Raw genomic sequence first — 17,986 nt, forward strand, 5'->3', positions numbered from 1 at the left:
TGGTGATCACCTGAATTCCTATAATTTCTTGTATATATATATATATATATATATATATATATATATATATATATATATATATATATATATATATATATATATATATATATATATATATATATATATATATATATATATATATATATATATATATATATATATATATATATATATATATATATATATACATACCCACACTTTGACCATTCGACTCCTGGGTTTGAAGGAAAGCGGAGCAGTTTTCTGCTCGGCTTTTTTATTGTTTTAACCTTGATAAAGTGGGATTACTCCCACGAAACGTCGGTGTAATTAATTTTATAAATGAAGAGCTTGGTGCCTGAGTGGTCGTCTGATGCTTGTATGTATATTATATTATTTATATATATATATATATATATATATATATATATATATATATATATATATATATATATATATATATATATATATATATATATATATATATATATATATATATATATATATATATATATATATATATATTATATAACGTCTTATATATACATATATTACATATATAATATATACTCATATTATATAATATTATATATAGAACTTCTTATATATACATATATAACATATATAATATATACACATATTATATAATATTATATATAGAACTTCTTATATATACATATATAACATATATAATATACAAACATATTATATAATATATATACACATATTATATATATATATATATATATATATATATATATATATATATATATATATATATATATATATATATATATATATATATATATATATATATATATAGCGGATGAATAAAATTGCACACGTCTACTGATCTGCTTGTATATTTTCTGTTTATTTGTTGAAAATTTTGATACAACGTTTCGTCCTAAAAGTAGGACTTCATCAGGTTGAATATGTCTACAAAGGGAGAATACAGACAAATACAGAACAATGTAAAGGCTTGTGTTGATTCTATTCAATGCTTAACGGACTTTATAGGCTGAGTAAATTAGAAAGTTACAAAAGATATAGAGTATGACAATTCTTACCGTTTATGTGAGTGGCTATTCAAAATTGGCAGTAATGGTTTTTTATAGCGCCTGTCCGAGGGCGCTGTGAAATTATGTACATCTACATCTACAGATACTTGTAACTTTAAAGTAATTTAAATAACAATTGCTCACAGCGCCTTGGACAGGCACTATGAATAACCATTACCGTCAATTTTGAATTGCCACTTTCCATCTGCGCCACACATAAACGATAAGAATTGTCATACTCTATATCTTTTGTAACTTTCTAATTTACTCAGCCTATAAAGTCCGTTCAGCATTCCATTAGGATCAACACTAGCCTTACGTTGTTCTGTATTTGTCTGTATTCTCCCTTTGTAGACATCTTAAACCTGATGAAGTCCTACTTTTAGGACGAAACGTTGTATCAAAATTACCAACAGAATAAACAGAAAATATACAAGAAGATCAGTAGACGTGTGCAATTTTATTCATCCACTATTACCAAACCATGCAATGAACAACACCGGGAGGTATCTGTACATCTCAAGTATTACGTTTTTATATATATATATATATATATATATATATATATATATATATATATATATATATATATATATATATATATATATATATATATATATATATATATATATATATATATATATATATATATATATATATATTATATATATGTACATCTCATAGTATAGTTTATATATATATATATATATATATATATATATATATATATATATATATATATATATATATATATATATATATATATATATATATATATATATATATATATATATAAGTAAGTTACGGATATTCCTTCCTTATTAGGTCTTCGAACTTGGGCATGAGAAATGGTCCAGAAAAAGAAAGACAATGAAGTGAATTAGCATCAATAATATTTCTGAGGAACGCTTCGTATATTTGCCTTGCTAGAGTGTAATCATGTAGAAATATCTATTTTTCATTAAATGTATTTTGATACTGGTGCAACCTTCGAGCCTGCAAGTCACAGGACTGTTCATTCATCCGATTGACTGGCACAACTCTGAGACTGGAGCTTTTCCGTCCCAGCTGAGATAAGTAGCCCGTAAACTTTTATAGATTGAATTTGATCCCTTGACTTAGCGATTAGTTTTATATTTTGTAATAAATTTCTTTTTATAAGCAAATTGCTGAGTTCACCTTTTATTAGTTTTCTTTCACGTAACTCTTGACAAAATCAAATGACTGGAAGAATTAAGTAATCAAATACTTACATAAAATGAGTCTGCCAGAGAAGATCTGAAATTCAGTAGAGACAAAGAGAGCACTTTAATTGAATGCGCCTGCCAGCTATATAATTTGTTCAATTTTACTCTAAGGCAAAAAGACAGTCATTTCAATGAAATTAAGGTTCCAAGACAAGAAATTGACCTTTTGAATCTAACCATTCTTTAGTGGTTAATAAGCTCAGAGCCCGTAAATTATATTTTCTGAAAACCAAGATACAGGGAAACATTTTAGTAACCACAGTGTCACCATTGTTTACTTAACTATCACGTGACAGGCAATTTGCATAACCTTTCAAAAATCGATTTTCCTGTGTGTTTTGTCTTAATACTTCAAGATATCTTACTTAAACTTGCTGGAATGCAAGCTGTCATGATGCTCTTTAAAAGCGTGTTTCATATTTTTTTTTACCGTGTTTAGTTTTTAGCACAATTTTAAAGAAATTAACTGGGGTAAAATTCACCGCTCTGAAAGTTTTTCTGGCATAAAAATTGTGTAAGAAGATTTAAATAAATTTCTGAGACATATTTTAAAAGATCCTTAGGACAGCTTGCACTCACACAAATTTCAGCCACATATCTCAAAACATTGAAACAAAACATGGGAAAAACAGATTTTTGAAAGCTTATGAAAATTGCCTGTCACGTGATAGTTATGAAAACAATGGTGACATTATGGTAACAAAATGCTACAATATATCTAGGCTTTCCGAAAATGTATAATTTGCTGGGGGTCTCAGCTTATTAACCGCTATAGAATCATTAGCTTAATAAGGTAAATTTCTTGTCTTGGAACCTTAATTTCTTTACGTAAATTTCCATCAACAGTATAGTATTGTATTGCATATATCACCCAAAATGGGCTTACAATAGCCAGTATAGGCAGAAATGCACTTTGTCCGAGCGCTTTTGACCGTGATGCCTTTGCTTTTTACTGGGTGCCGTACGTTGTAAGTTCAACGAATCCGACAGGGAAAATCAACTGAATCTATAATCCTTGTTTTTCGTTGTTTAAATAATCGCAATCATACCAATCCGTAATCCAATAACACTAGGTCAGAACCCGTAAGACAACAGTTGTAAACATAGACACAAAACAGCACAGAACAAACAGCTAATAGACGGTACACAAACAAAGTCAAATTCATGAAAGAAAGATATATGGACCTCTGGCCAAAAGACCAAGAAGTGATGTCAGGTGTTTCGAAAATAGTAAGCGCATCCTGCCCCACATGTGGCACCCGCCATATATCAATCTGTAAGTCAGATAGGTAAGCTTAGTGGTCACTAACTAAGGCCCCATGTAAAGTAAGCCACGGCTATTACACGCACTGGCTTATATTTTCGTGCTTTTCGGTTTTGTGTTCACGATCATCAATATAACCGCCAAGAGCAACATTCCTTCGGCATGCAACAAATTGTGATCTTGATCTAGTTATCATTTAATTATTTATTTCATCCGAAATAGTGTATTATGTTTTATCACTACGACAATAAATTCTTCCACAATAGGTCTATTTCTGTGAAATACAATGACTTGCTATGCGATTATTAACTTTCAGCATTACTGCGAAATATAAAATGCGTGATTTGATATTATGTTTCATTTCGTTCCCCCTTAGTCAATCATGGCGGATGACGTCATCCAATTGCAGTTCTCACTAAAGGAGGAAGATAGAAATCAGCTGCTAAGTTCATCGGCAGGAGGAAGTTATTAACAGAATGCAGTTTACGCTACACACAAGTCTAGTTGGAAAGAAGTTAAATGTTTACAACCAAACCGAAAACATTGTAAAAACAATACGGCGCGACTTCAAAAAACACTAAAAGTGGTTTCGAACTAAGTACATACTACAGATTTCTATTGAGTATAACATTTTGAGAAGATAGGAACAACGTCGTTTGGCGTCCATTTCATCACGATAACATAAATACTGAATTAAATAGCCACTAAAGTAATGAACTAGGCGCTATTAATGTCTGCGGACGTAGAAGGGGTCGTTAATAACACCATTGTTTCTAGGAGTAAACTTTCAACAATCATCCAAATAGGATTTTTAGTTCTAGGTACAAATAACGCAATGTTTAATAGGAATTAAAATATAACAACAATATGAACATATTTAATCTCGATCAATAAAGTTTTGAAACAACAAACAACACAGACAATGTGTTGACACACATGTGCAAGGCATAATCCAGACAAAATGTGTTGACAACTCGAACACATTAAAGACATTAGATAAGAGCTCAATCACAAACTCAGGCATACTGTACATGTCTTTTAGTTTGACCGTTTACACGTGCATGTTCATCACACATGTTTTCTTCTAAAATAATCGCAATCATACCAATCCATAACCCAATGACATTAGGTCAGAATTCGTAAGACAATAGTTGTAAACATAGACACAAAACAGCACAGAACAGACAGTAAACAGACGGTACACAAACAAAGTCATATTCATGAAAGAAAGATATATGGACCTCTGGCCAAAAGAGCAAGAAGTGATGTGAGGTGTTTCGAAATAAGTAAGCGCATCCTGTACACACAGAATGTGTTGATAAGCCAGACATTAAAGTTGCCGACTCGTTTAATCACTGAATACAAAAACATGTAAGTCTCTGGGTCTTTCAAAAGAATAATCTCTAATTTGCAAGGAAAACATACCAGGGGTTACATGATCTTAGCAGAGACAGAACACTAATTGTCAGAACACAGGGTGCCAGTTTATGACCTCTTTCATCATGTAAACAGAACGGTAATGGACTACACTCACATACACACACGCACACACACACACACACACACACACACACACACACACACACACACACACACACACACACACACACACACACACACACACACACACACACACACACACACACACACACAAGTTGACCACTCACACACACTTATTAAATGAGTCTGCAACGTTAATGCCTGGCTTATCAACACATTCTGTATCAGACTAGCCCGTATCATAAATGGTCAGATCATGAAAAACCAAAATTTGAACATTTGAAGAAAATGTCTTGCAGGAGTTGACTATGTTTTCCACTGATAAAGTTTGGTAAATAGCGCTTTGTTTATTACTTTAGTGGCTCCATAATCCAATCGAGATGAAATGTAAACCAATGATGTTGTTCCTATCTTTCCGTAATGTTACTCTCAATGGAAATCTGTGGTATGTATGATATGTACATACGGACATACATGTACATACGTGGTCACGCGCACTTGCATACATACACATACATCAAACAGACAAACATAAAAACAACGGTAATGGAATGACTGACTGTGTGGAGACATAGCTTACTAATTTTGTGTGTAAGACACCTATTAACTAAGTAAGCACAAGTTAGAAAAGTTAATTTATGAATACTCAAAACTTAACTTACCTGTAATAGTGACAGGAGAGTTATTAGCGTTTTACTCATGTCCACTCTATGAACCGAACATAGGCTATGTTAAAACTGTTGCAAATGAGCGTGTTTTAATTTTGTATGATGATTTTTACCAGTGATGCGCGCGCAGAGAACCACCAATTAAAGGCATAATTATATGTACATCACACTATGCACATACGAGGGTAGCCTGCTAAGCTTCAGTAAATATGCTTATCTTCCCCAGGGCCCTCATATGGCATGCTTAATCCTTATGTGCATCAGTCGGAGAAACTTATTTTCTGAAACAGTACAAGTATTTTGTGATTCTGTCATGTACCGTGCACAGAATGATAAATGATTAGGCCTACCTACTATCCTCGACATGTTTTTGTCTGATTACATGAGATCGATTTTGAAGGGAAAATATTAAATCCCATTTGCTCTGAGATAATGCTTCTCCGCTGTTTAAATGAAAACGGACTAAATGTATAAAAATGGACAAAATCGATATCAAAGTGAGTGAGCTCAACGACTGAGTCGAATACAGTCTAAACATTCTAAGCATGTTTTTATATTGAATCGTGTGGGTAGCGCCATGCTTCTAGGGAAGTAAAAACAACGAGCATTTGAAGCAGGGCACGCTTCTTCTGCCCCGATTTTTCCACTATTCATAAGGTAGAATGCGCCTCGCGGACAGATATTTTGACCCTCAAACTTTCACAATTCTCTTCTGATCTACCACTTGTGGGGGTTCATTTTAAAGGTTTTGGTGTAAGAAAACTTATTACGGTCTTAGTTTTTCCAAAATCGAAAATTTACTTTTTCTCCATACACAAGGGGTGGCGGCTATATTGAATTTCAAATATCACAAAATCTTTGGTAATTTGTTTCACCAGTACCAACATTGGCAGGGTAATCCTGATTTGTATTCTTGATTTCTTAAGGAAAGTTTGAGAAACTTTCACTTCCGAGGCGCATACTACCATACTCATTTAGACTACGACAGTCGTCTGCGGTTTCGATCCAATTACGATGTTGTTCTCCAACAACACACCTTACATACATATAAGTGGACTGTAATTGTGTTCTTTCGCAATGGAGCTCTGTTTTCACAGCTGTGTGTCAACATTCTTTTAGTCTAGCTCTATTCGCAGTCTTTTCACGTTAAGAATCGTAATTCCCTCACAACTGAACTCTCACAGCAAACACTTCAGTCAATGTACTAAACGTAGAATGCGCCTCGGGAACATATCAGGACTCGCTTCGGATTCGCAAAATTTTTACAGCGTGCGTGATAGTACATCGCGCATTGCACAAGTTCTGGGGCCCCGTTGTCTTTCGCGTGAGAAATTTTCGTACATTTTGACGGTTTTCTTGGGTTCGTTGATAATATAATGGAAATAACCGACTCCACCCTGACCATTTACGTTTATTTATAGGCGCCGGCTCGAGGAAAGCCAAAATTAACGGGCTTGGCAGCCAAGCCAATTAATTTTGACTTCCTCTAGTCCTTGCCTATAAATAAAGGTAATTGTCAGGGCGTCGTCCATTATTTCTATAATAACACCAAAAGTTATTTTACTCCGCGTCAGACGCAGATGTATAATGATATTGTATTTTTCTAAGTCCACAGCTTTCTGGCGGAAGATTGCATACACAAACTCCATCAAGGTTCCAGGACAAGTATCAGTCCCTTCAATGTAATAAATTATCTGCAGAAAGCTTAAGTGAGCTTGTAACCTCACTAAAATCTTACATTTTCTGAAAGCCTAGATATTGGTTAATGTTGTGATTTATATTGTGAAATCATTGTTTTTCAAATAAGGATCACGAGACAATCAGTGTGCAAAACCTCCTTCCCCTGCACTGTACAAAGGCTGCTGTGACGACTGTTCAAATTTGCGTGATCAGAAGCTGTTGCATTAGTCACATCTTGGAAAGCGCGTCTTCAATTTTTTTGTTTTTTGGGTTTTTTGGCTTGAGGTTCTAGATAATTTCATATGAAGTGAAATTTTCCGGCTTGTTATTGATGCACTGTTAAGACGGTAGAAGAGAAAACTACAGAGGATGAAACAATCTCCGATCATAATCTATTTGAGGTCGTTATGTTGTTAATCATTGGCGCTAATTTCGACAAGGAACGCCACAATGTTAGTCAAAGGAAAATACATTCGATTTTTAAGACGTTTATTCAAACTGATCGTCACATGATCCTTATGTAATCAATGATTAAAAAATACAAATCGCAGCATTTGCAAATATCAAGGTTTCAAAATAAATGCATACTTAAAAGGGCCAGTAATGCTTATTTTTGATTATTTTTCTACTATTTTTGTTTTTTTATGTCAACTATTATTTTTTGTTCTACTCCCCAAAGTTTATTGGTATACACTGTATGATATTTAGCTTCACCTGTGTTGTTATTGTTGATAAATGAATTCTTGTCCAGACTATAATTCAACCCTAAAAAGCACAACTCATTTTACACATATAGACGCTATATTGACAAGCTTAATTGTTATTTCAACATTCGTTTTGGAATAAAATAAGGACTTGCCATTGGCATCGAAAAAAATGAAAACAACGTCAAAAGTTAGCCTTACTTGCACTTTAATTGGGTTATGAGCTCACTTTATCAAACCGTTGTGATAGTATAAGTCGCTACAGTGTCATCAACATCCGACTTTATAAGAAAATAAACAATAGCATTCTTCATTATCCTATTCGCCAGCGTAGCGTTACAATTCAAACACTCAGCGATATTAATTTTCCGGCTGGCTGCAGGTATTTCTTTCCTTGGAGCGTTGCTGTATAGGCCATTCTTTTGAAAAGAGTTTCTATTTGCGATGTCGCCCTAGCATGCAACAAAACAACTATAATTTTTATTGTTATGCATCCTACGTTTTTGAAAACTCGTCACGAGATGAGAAAGAAATTTGGCTTTTGTCGTCGAGAACGTACATACGCTGTTTTGAAATAGAATACTAGTAAGTTGCGATACTATGTTGATATTTCGCGATGACCTGACGCTTGCTACTGCAATAACTGTAATAACGCATGATAATTAAAAGCAAGTTGAATCCGAAGCTGTTAATATCTATAGTGTCTTGTTGGTGTTGGCTGTAGGATAAATTTTCGATTAATTGATCATCGAGTGGTTGATATATCGACCTTTTGTACTCCAATTCTTGTCGGGTCGGTACTCGTATGATCAAAACATATGTTTTCATTATCACTGAAGCTGATTAGATCCAAGATGGTTTGTTATACATGTATCTATCAGATTATTTGTTAGTTGAAAAAACGTTAGAAATTTTTCCGAAAAAAAACCTAGAATAGAAAAAACTGTACAGCATGCTGGCAAGGCCTTACCATAGTGAAATTTTAATGTACATATAGGACCCGGGGAATCGACGTCCTTTGTACCTCCTCGTGTTTATAATGTGACATTAATGTGAAGTTTGTCAAAATGTCAAATTGTTTGGACATAATGAAAGTTATTTGAACTGGTTGGTTACTGCTCCAGCATAACAACCACTTTTAAATGTGATTGTCAGGAGCTGGAATATGTAAATTCAAGTGTGGAATCTAAGTATCAACAGCCTTTGATATGTGTGAAAGTCAATTAAGACATGGGACTCAATAGGATGAAAGATATATAAAAGGGAAAATGGTGAACTTTTATAACGCAGAAAGGGAGAAAACTTTGGGAACAAACTATTGTACCATAATGGACAATGGCCAGTATACACCAAATTATTCGCCCTACATGGACTGAAGGTAGACGTGCACATAATAAAAATTGGTGTTAAACTTGAGTATTGGCATTTTTTTCAAATGTATCTATTATCCATCACATAGAAAATAAATTAGGGGCATTGATTAAAAAGCGTTTGCGTACTTTGTCATATATCTGAAGTGTACATTAATCTGCAATACATGTTCAATAAAACAAAGTTTTTTCAATTGTGTTGAGAGACTTTTAGTCAACAGTGCATCTTAACCTGTGGGAATAAATCAAACTATAGCTTACCCCTCTTTAAGTTTGCATAGGCAAGGACCATATTTAATTTTGAATTACGCAAGGTAAGGAACGGCATTCAATGTGGTGAAAAACAAACTAAGTATCATAAAAAATGACGACAATGATAGAGAAATATTGTCTGACAGTCATAACTATCTGGTGTGTGCCAAGAGACAAATACTAACATTTGCTATAAATAATAACATCATCCTGGCTATAGTTAAAGTTACTCTGACTGGTTCGCATCCTTCCGATTTTCTGATACAGTGATTGGTACAAAATATTTACATTACGTGGCTATTCATGAGCGTCATACAAAGAAGCTTGAATTTTTGTACAAGGTAGCAATTATAAGATAGGTTTCTCGTTAACTGTTATTCTAGATTCTGGCATACAAGGCGCCAAATGTAAAAACATTAATTTACATAATCACACTTATTTAAGAGATAGAACATTAGAAAATGTATATCGAGAGGAATTTTTATATATATATATATATATATATATATATATATATATATATATAGAGAGAGAGAGAGAGAGAGAGAGAGAGAGAGAGAGAGAGAGAGAGAGGTAGATTGAAAGATAGATATAACACAAAATTACATCCAGTACAAAGTAATGATATATGATACTTAAGTTCCATGAAAGTGTTATCAGTGAGATCGATGTAGGCCTCCATGTTGTCCCCCGTTGATACCTTGGCTATAAAGTTGTTAGCAAAGAATTTATTGGTGGTAGTATATGTAGATACAGTGTAATCAGAATAAAATTTGTGAGAAAACTACTTATACTAGTTCTTATCTTATTTGTCAATGGGAATAACAGTTCAAACAGCCATACGTATTTTTCCCGCTTGCTACAGGTATTTTTCCTTGTAGCGTTGTTAGATAGGTCATGCTTTTGAAAAGAGTTTCCACTTGCGATATCTTCCTTGCTTGTAACAAAACAACGATAACTTTCTTATGCATTCTACATTTTTAAAAACTCGTCAGGGAGATGAGAATGAACTCTTGTGTGTGTCGTCGTGACATCGCGCGATTGATGTAAAACGTGAAAAGGTTCTTGTACTTCGAGAACGTACGCAAGCTGTGTCGAAACCAAAAACGAAGTTGCAATACAATGTTCTTGATATGTCGCGATGACATGACGCTGGCTACTCTCCGATGCAAGAAATTGAACTGTAATAACGCATTATGATTGAAAGCAAATTGACTCCGAAGCAGTTGCTAGTTACAGTGTTTTGTTTCTGTTGGCTGTGGGATAAATAATCGATTAGTTGATCACTAAGTCGATCATTAAGCGGTTGATTAATGAACCGTTTATACTCAATTTCCCCTCCAGTCGGCACTTGTATGATCAAAACAAATATCACTTAGCTAATTAGATCCATGATATTTTATCTATCAGAATACTTGTATATAGACAAGGCGTTAGGAAATCTCAGAAAGAAGTCTTCAGGAGAAACACAATCTCACAACATGCTCATAAGGCCTTGGGTCAGTAAAAATTTTAATGTAAAAAAGATGATCGATTTTGAGTTGTAGGATATTTTCGGAAAATACGTGGAACAAAATAGCTGACTTGGTCACAATTCATGACAAATTCAACGATTAAAATTGTTTAGGACAGGAACAAGGCGGTAAAGTCGGCTTTTTTCTTCGAGAAAAATTATTTTAATAACCTAGCTAAACCTAGGTGATTATGTTCCTGTCTAAAAAGAAGTTAAACCTGAGTAAAGATCAATAGGCTCCAAGACAATGCATACTTAAAAGGGCCAGTAATGCTTGTTTTTTATGATTTTTCTACTATTTTTGTTTTTTATGTCAACAATGATTTTTTGTTCCACTCCCAAAGTTTATTGGTATACAAAGTATAATATTCAGCTTCACTTGTGTTGATATTGTTGACAAATGAACTCTTGTCCAGACTAGAATTCAACTCTAAAAACCACCACGCATTTTACACATATAGACGCTATGTTGACAAGCTAAACTGTTGTTTCAACATTTTTTTGTGAATAAAATAGGAACTTGGCAATTTTCATTCAAAATAAAAATAATGAAAACAACATCAAACGTTAGTCTTACTTGCACTTTCATGGGGTTGTGATCTCACTTGCTAGCTGAGAATTAATTGCTTTGACGGACCCCTATGCTTGTCCTGCACTCTTAAAAGCATTTATCAAACCATTGTGGAACGTGATAGTATAAGTCGCTACAGTGTCACCAACATCCAACTTAATAAGAAAACAAACAATAGCCCTTCTTCATTATCCTATTCCCCAGCGTAGCGTTACAATTCAAACATTCAGCGATATTAATTTTCCGGCTGGCTGCAGGTATTTCTTTCCTTGGAACGTTGCTAGATAGGCCATTCTTTTGGAAATAGTTTCTACCTGCGATGTCGCCCTAGCCTGCAACAGTATTTTTTGTTGTTATGCATCCCACTTTTGTGAAAACTCGTCAATAGATAAGAAAGAAATCTGACTTTTGTCGTCGAGAACGTACATATACTGTTTTGAAATAGAATATTAGTAAGTTGCAATACTATGTTGATATTTCCTGATGACCTGACGCTGACTACTACCCAATACAAGACATTGAACTGTAATAACGCATGATAATTAAATGCAAGTTGAATCCAAAGCAGTTAATATCCATAGTGCCTTGTTCCTGTTGGCTGTTGGATAATGTAATGATTAAAATTATACTGTTTACGACAGGCAAAAGGCGGTAAAGTCGGCTATTTTCTTCCAGACAAATTATTTAAACAGATAGCTAAGCCTAGGTGATTATGTTCCTGATTAAAAAGAAGTTAAATCTTAGTAAGATCATAGTGCTTAATTTAGATGGGGAAGTACAAGGAACTTTGTCTAAAACAAATTCTAAGTGATCGATTCAACACAGCCGCCCATATGACAAGAAAATTAGTCCTTCTCTATAGCTAATCGCACGAAACTCTTCTGAATCCAGTTCCAAGTTCAAGGAACTAAATTATCAAGTCTATGTGGCTAGCTAATTAACGAACTAACAAACTATACCGCCCGAAATTTTTAACTAAAACAGGTTATCTAGAAAATTCTAAGATTATCTATTCACTGAAATATTTACACAACCATTCTAGACTTGACGTGTGTCACTGTTCTAAGGAATTTTCTTGATATGATATGCAAATTACAGAATAAAACTAATCCATTAAGAGCAACCGTGACCCGGAGGAGCTAACAGCAACGATATGCCGTACATTTCAACCAAAACCTCGGTAGAAGCGGAGCGTATAATTTGACCGACGAGATGCCCTTGATTAAACTTAGGTTATCTATGCCAGTGTTTTATAATCTTTATATATATATATATATATATATATATATATATATATATATATATATATATATATATATATATACATACAAGAGAGGAAAAACGTGAAGTAGCAAGGCATGCTGGTTGCAATCCCATATGAACACCACCATATTATGATTTCACATCAATGCATAGTATGTCAAAGATTGGATTTCATCATCTATATGTGTATATTTGATATTTTATTTAAAAATTGATTAAAAATATTGTTTGATAACCGTTGATAACCGTTGAATTTAAAACTCTTTTGTTTTCGATTTTCCTTCAGCTTACGACCTCGAGGGCTCTCTGTATACTTTCAGCCTCCATTTTCACACCAATTTTAATATTTTTTGTTTGCTTTGCACTTGCAATTACTGATAGTTGTCTTCGTCACGACGAAATAACCAAACATCTATTGAGTCATATCATTTTTTTGCGATACTCTGATAGATTTTGATACCTTACGATGATAATAGGGATCACACTAATTGATAATTTTTGTATTCAAATAATATTGAACTATCTTGCAAACAATTCAGAAAAACTGACAAGCGTTTAATTTATAGGTCACAGGGATAACTGAAACTGAAGCGTCTGGCGTTCTGATATTGCTATCATTCGACCAATTAAACACAGATTTGTTCAAAAACGAATTTAGATCCGCAAAAGAAGAAAATCTCTTGGCTTATTTTTGTTGATTATTTTTGTTATTGTTTGTTGTTTTTTATTGAGGTCATCAAAACAGTGGGAGGGTACATACGTTTCTATTACAAAAACTTCAATGCAATGATATCAATAAATGGCTTATTTTGTTGCTTATGCATGCCACAGTCTCATTTGATGCATATAAAGTTTTGTACTCTAGAACACGGCACTGCCGATGTACAGAAAGAGAAATATCTTTATTTGGCTTGAAAGTTACGCATGATTTGTTTTAAATACTTCTTACGTCAGTAACATACAAACATACTGTACACAACAACCATGATTGCTGCTACAAGTACGTTGGAGAAATTGATTACTCTGACTGATGTGATTGCCAACTCTGTTTTCATCTCGAGCCTGATAAAGATTTTCTCTTACAGGCAAAAACTGACGTCGCTTTAAACTCACTGCTCCTGTTACTTGCTGTCGCAAACATCGTGATATCTATCATTACATTACCTACGGATCTTGCATTAACAGGCTTTTTGGTCAACGAAGTACAAACACTGCAGTGGTAGGTTGATAACATCTCTCACAGCACGTTTAAAGAAAGAACACATAGGGCCAAAGTCCCTGAAGCTACTATAGACATGGATACAAAATTAAGTATTTCCTAACTGTATGAAATTATCTCACTAAGGTCATCCTAGGGACATGTAAACCAAATATTAAAGCTGTCTGACCAGCGGTTTTGAAAAAACAAGCGACTCAACAGTTGACAGAGCTCTGCTGTGTTATGTAGAGAAAAACCTTTTGTGACACATGTATTGATGAAGAAGGTGGATATCTTTGATAGCTCATTTCAGGATGGCCTAACCACAAATGGAAAATAATTCCGTAAAAATACAGATTTGCATATTTCATCAAACTATATTAGTCTATAATAGCAAATAAACGAGAGTTAATTACATTCTAATTAAAGTAAACAAGACTTGCTTAAATCAAGATTTACGTCATAAAAAACAGCATATCTGTCAGGTTATAAAGAATCTTGAGCTGGTTATCTTTTAATATCAGTATTTTCATCCTATTAACCAAGCACATTTTAACTTTCAAATTAACATTGTAAGTAAGTTCTGTTTAATAAGTTGAGACTGTACGTACTTAGAGAAAGCACACTGAAGAGACAAATGTTTGAAACTTAAGAAGTTCAAGGTCATCAAAAGCATTATAAGGAATCATATTACACTTTCATTGCACTGTTTACACAGATTGCATAAGTGCTATAAATAGCATATGAGGAATCTTACAGCCCAGCTTTACCATAAAAACCCATCACTTTGACCACTCTTTTAATTGACCACTCTATTTTTTTCCTCAAAAAGTAATTTATTTTATATTTACCAAGTCAACCATAAATGGAAATTATAACTTTCTCTATCTCTATTTATTTGACAACCTTATCATGACAAACTATTATGAGCAATTTCTTTTAGACAACATAAATGGTAGTTCAGAATATATCAAAGTTGGGATTCAGGAAAGTTGCCTTTACATGTTTTAATCCTCCAAGATGGTAAGCATTTCACTATGAACTGTCAAAAAAGTTGAACTTTCTGATAATTCAACACTAAAATTATTTTGGCTTTGATGATTTCCTAATTAATTCAATTATTTAAAATCATATTAATTATTTTTTCTGGTGAATTGATAGGGTTTATACAGTACAAGATTTCCATACAATGTAAGTCAAATTTTGACCAAAAATGACAAAAAATTCCTTAAAAATACACATTTGCATATTTCATCACAATTTGAACAAATCTAAGTTGGGTTATCCCTAGGGACCTATAAACCAAATAACAAAGCTGTCTGACCAGCGGTTACGAAGAAGATTTTTTTACCAAAACACCTTTTTTGGCATTAATTTGCCTATTTTCAACAATATCAAAAAATTAAAAAAAATAGTTTCTCAAAATCATATTTTTCATCTACACAACAAATATCAAATCAGTAAGTACTGCGGTTCTCAAGATATTTGAGTGGACGGACGCCTCACAAACGGATATACATACATACATACATACATACATACATACATACATACATACATACATACATACATACATACATACATACATACATACATACATACATACATACATACATACATACATACATACATACATACATACATACATACATACATACATACATACATACATACATACATACATACATACATACATACATACATACAAACATACATACATACATACATACATACATACTATAGTAGCTAAAAATGATGAATTGCAACTCTACTCATATTCCAGCAAAATTGCCACCCGCAAAAATTTTCATTTTTGTGTACCACATGCCGTGTGTAATGACGATGTGTCTAAGGTTATGTTTACGTCATGGTCATGGGCTTATCCACGTATTACAACATATTTACACTACTTTTTATCACGCCATAGTATACCACATCACTTTCAAACTTGACCTTTGTAATTTGCGTATTGTAAATATAGTCCAGAAGCTAAGACACTGGACCGTAACGGAAAGAATACTAACGAAATGGAATGTGTTTTATAAGTGTATCTGGCATCCGGAACGAGAGAAATGGGACATCATCCTTCAACAGCGCCAGCAACGGACAATTCGGTGTTTATAGTTCCATGGTATGGTTACCAAGTCACTGCGTCACCTGGTGAGTTAAACGGTTTCCCGTTGCAACGTTATTGCTTTCTTTCACTTTGAATTTTGTAACAATACTACTATTATGATGTCAGCACAATGAAACCATGTCCTGAGGACCACAACATAAGAGAACGTAAACAACACTTATGATAGTGTATTTAATATAAATCGTGGTATTTCGAAGGCACTGCGGTGTATATATATATTATATATATATATATATATATATATATATATATATATATAATATATATATATATATATATATATATATATATATATATATTATATATATATGATCCGAATGCCTCTTTCCGTACACAGTGAAGCCTATTCTCTTAAATCGACATAGACAACTATATTTATTTTATCATTGAGGGGAAACAGATGAATCATCCTGTCTCTAACGTTTCAGATAATGATTGAAAGGGTTGACAATTTGATTTTTTGACGTTTTCCTGTTATTGCAGGCAATATTTTTCGCCGTTTGTCTCTTCGTATGCCTATCTTTACATGTATGTCAGTATGTTTACCGGCATACATGTAAGATGTTTGCCTGTCTATGTATGCCTATGTATGTATGTATGTATGTATGTATGTATGTATGTATGTATGTATGTATTTATCAATGTTTCTATGTATGCATGTACGTACGTACAGAGAGAGAGAGAGAGAGAGAGAGAGAGAGAGAGAGAGGGAGAGAGAATACTCATTATGGTCTTTCTTTTACACTCCTAGTCGTACAACAATACCAGTGTGTGAACCTGCAGCCTTTACTTTTTTAAAATACGGAATTACCACTACCAACATCATATAGGCCACAGCATATGGAAAACGAAATGCCAGGACGAAGGACACACGTCACTACCATACAGGGCTAAATGGACTTCTGGTAGAAAAATCAGACAAATAAAATCAAATGACTTAAGTTTTGATCACGCAATGCTGTTAGATATATTGATATTTACAATATATAGTCATTTTCACCAAAATGACGCCGCTGTAACCTTAAAGGCACAGTATCGATAGAAAGTGTGTTTACATAAGCTTCACTTACAACGTTTTCATAACACAATTCACCAGTCACGTGACATCCTTCTGTAGTAAGACATGTGATTACAGAACAGAATTATCTATATGTATGTATTGTGTTGTAAGAAATAAGGACCGGGAATTCTGATGTGACATTTTAGATTTGTGCCACAAAATCAGAGTTATAGTGACATAAGCAAATGACGCAATATTTGCCTGATCAGAAAAGCTGCAAACAATTATAGACTCTATGAATATTTTAACTGAACTTGAACACCAAGTAAGACTGTTGTATAATGGTAAGTCATAACCATAGGAATGATAGAGATAGAGGAAAATATTCCTTGGTTTATCTGAAGGTCACAAGATGCGAGTCTATACAATATTATTCCATGAATACACAAAAACATGTACGTTACATGAATGAGTTATGACTATTGACGTTCGTAAAAGTCGAGTTTATTAACTTTATGGCATTGTTAGTTTACATTACAAAGAAGAATGTTCGCGAGTATATATGGACCATTTATGTTC

General features: G+C 33.4%; 1 long non-coding RNA gene across 1 annotated transcript in view; it reads left to right on the forward strand.

The window, feature by feature from the left end:
• The window catches only part of LOC139152680 (uncharacterized), a 115,943-nt gene extending 101,679 nt beyond the window's left edge, over nt 1–14,264 (forward strand). The window contains exon 5 of the long non-coding RNA XR_011556681.1: nt 14,158–14,264. This is a non-coding gene — a long non-coding RNA (uncharacterized lncRNA). The remainder of the gene's footprint in view (nt 1–14,157) is intronic.
• The last annotated feature ends 3,722 nt before the right edge of the window (nt 14,265–17,986 follow it).

The sequence above is a fragment of the Ptychodera flava genome, chromosome 2 (assembly GCF_041260155.1).
Source record: "Ptychodera flava strain L36383 chromosome 2, AS_Pfla_20210202, whole genome shotgun sequence".
Classification (NCBI taxonomy): domain Eukaryota; kingdom Metazoa; phylum Hemichordata; class Enteropneusta; family Ptychoderidae; genus Ptychodera; species Ptychodera flava.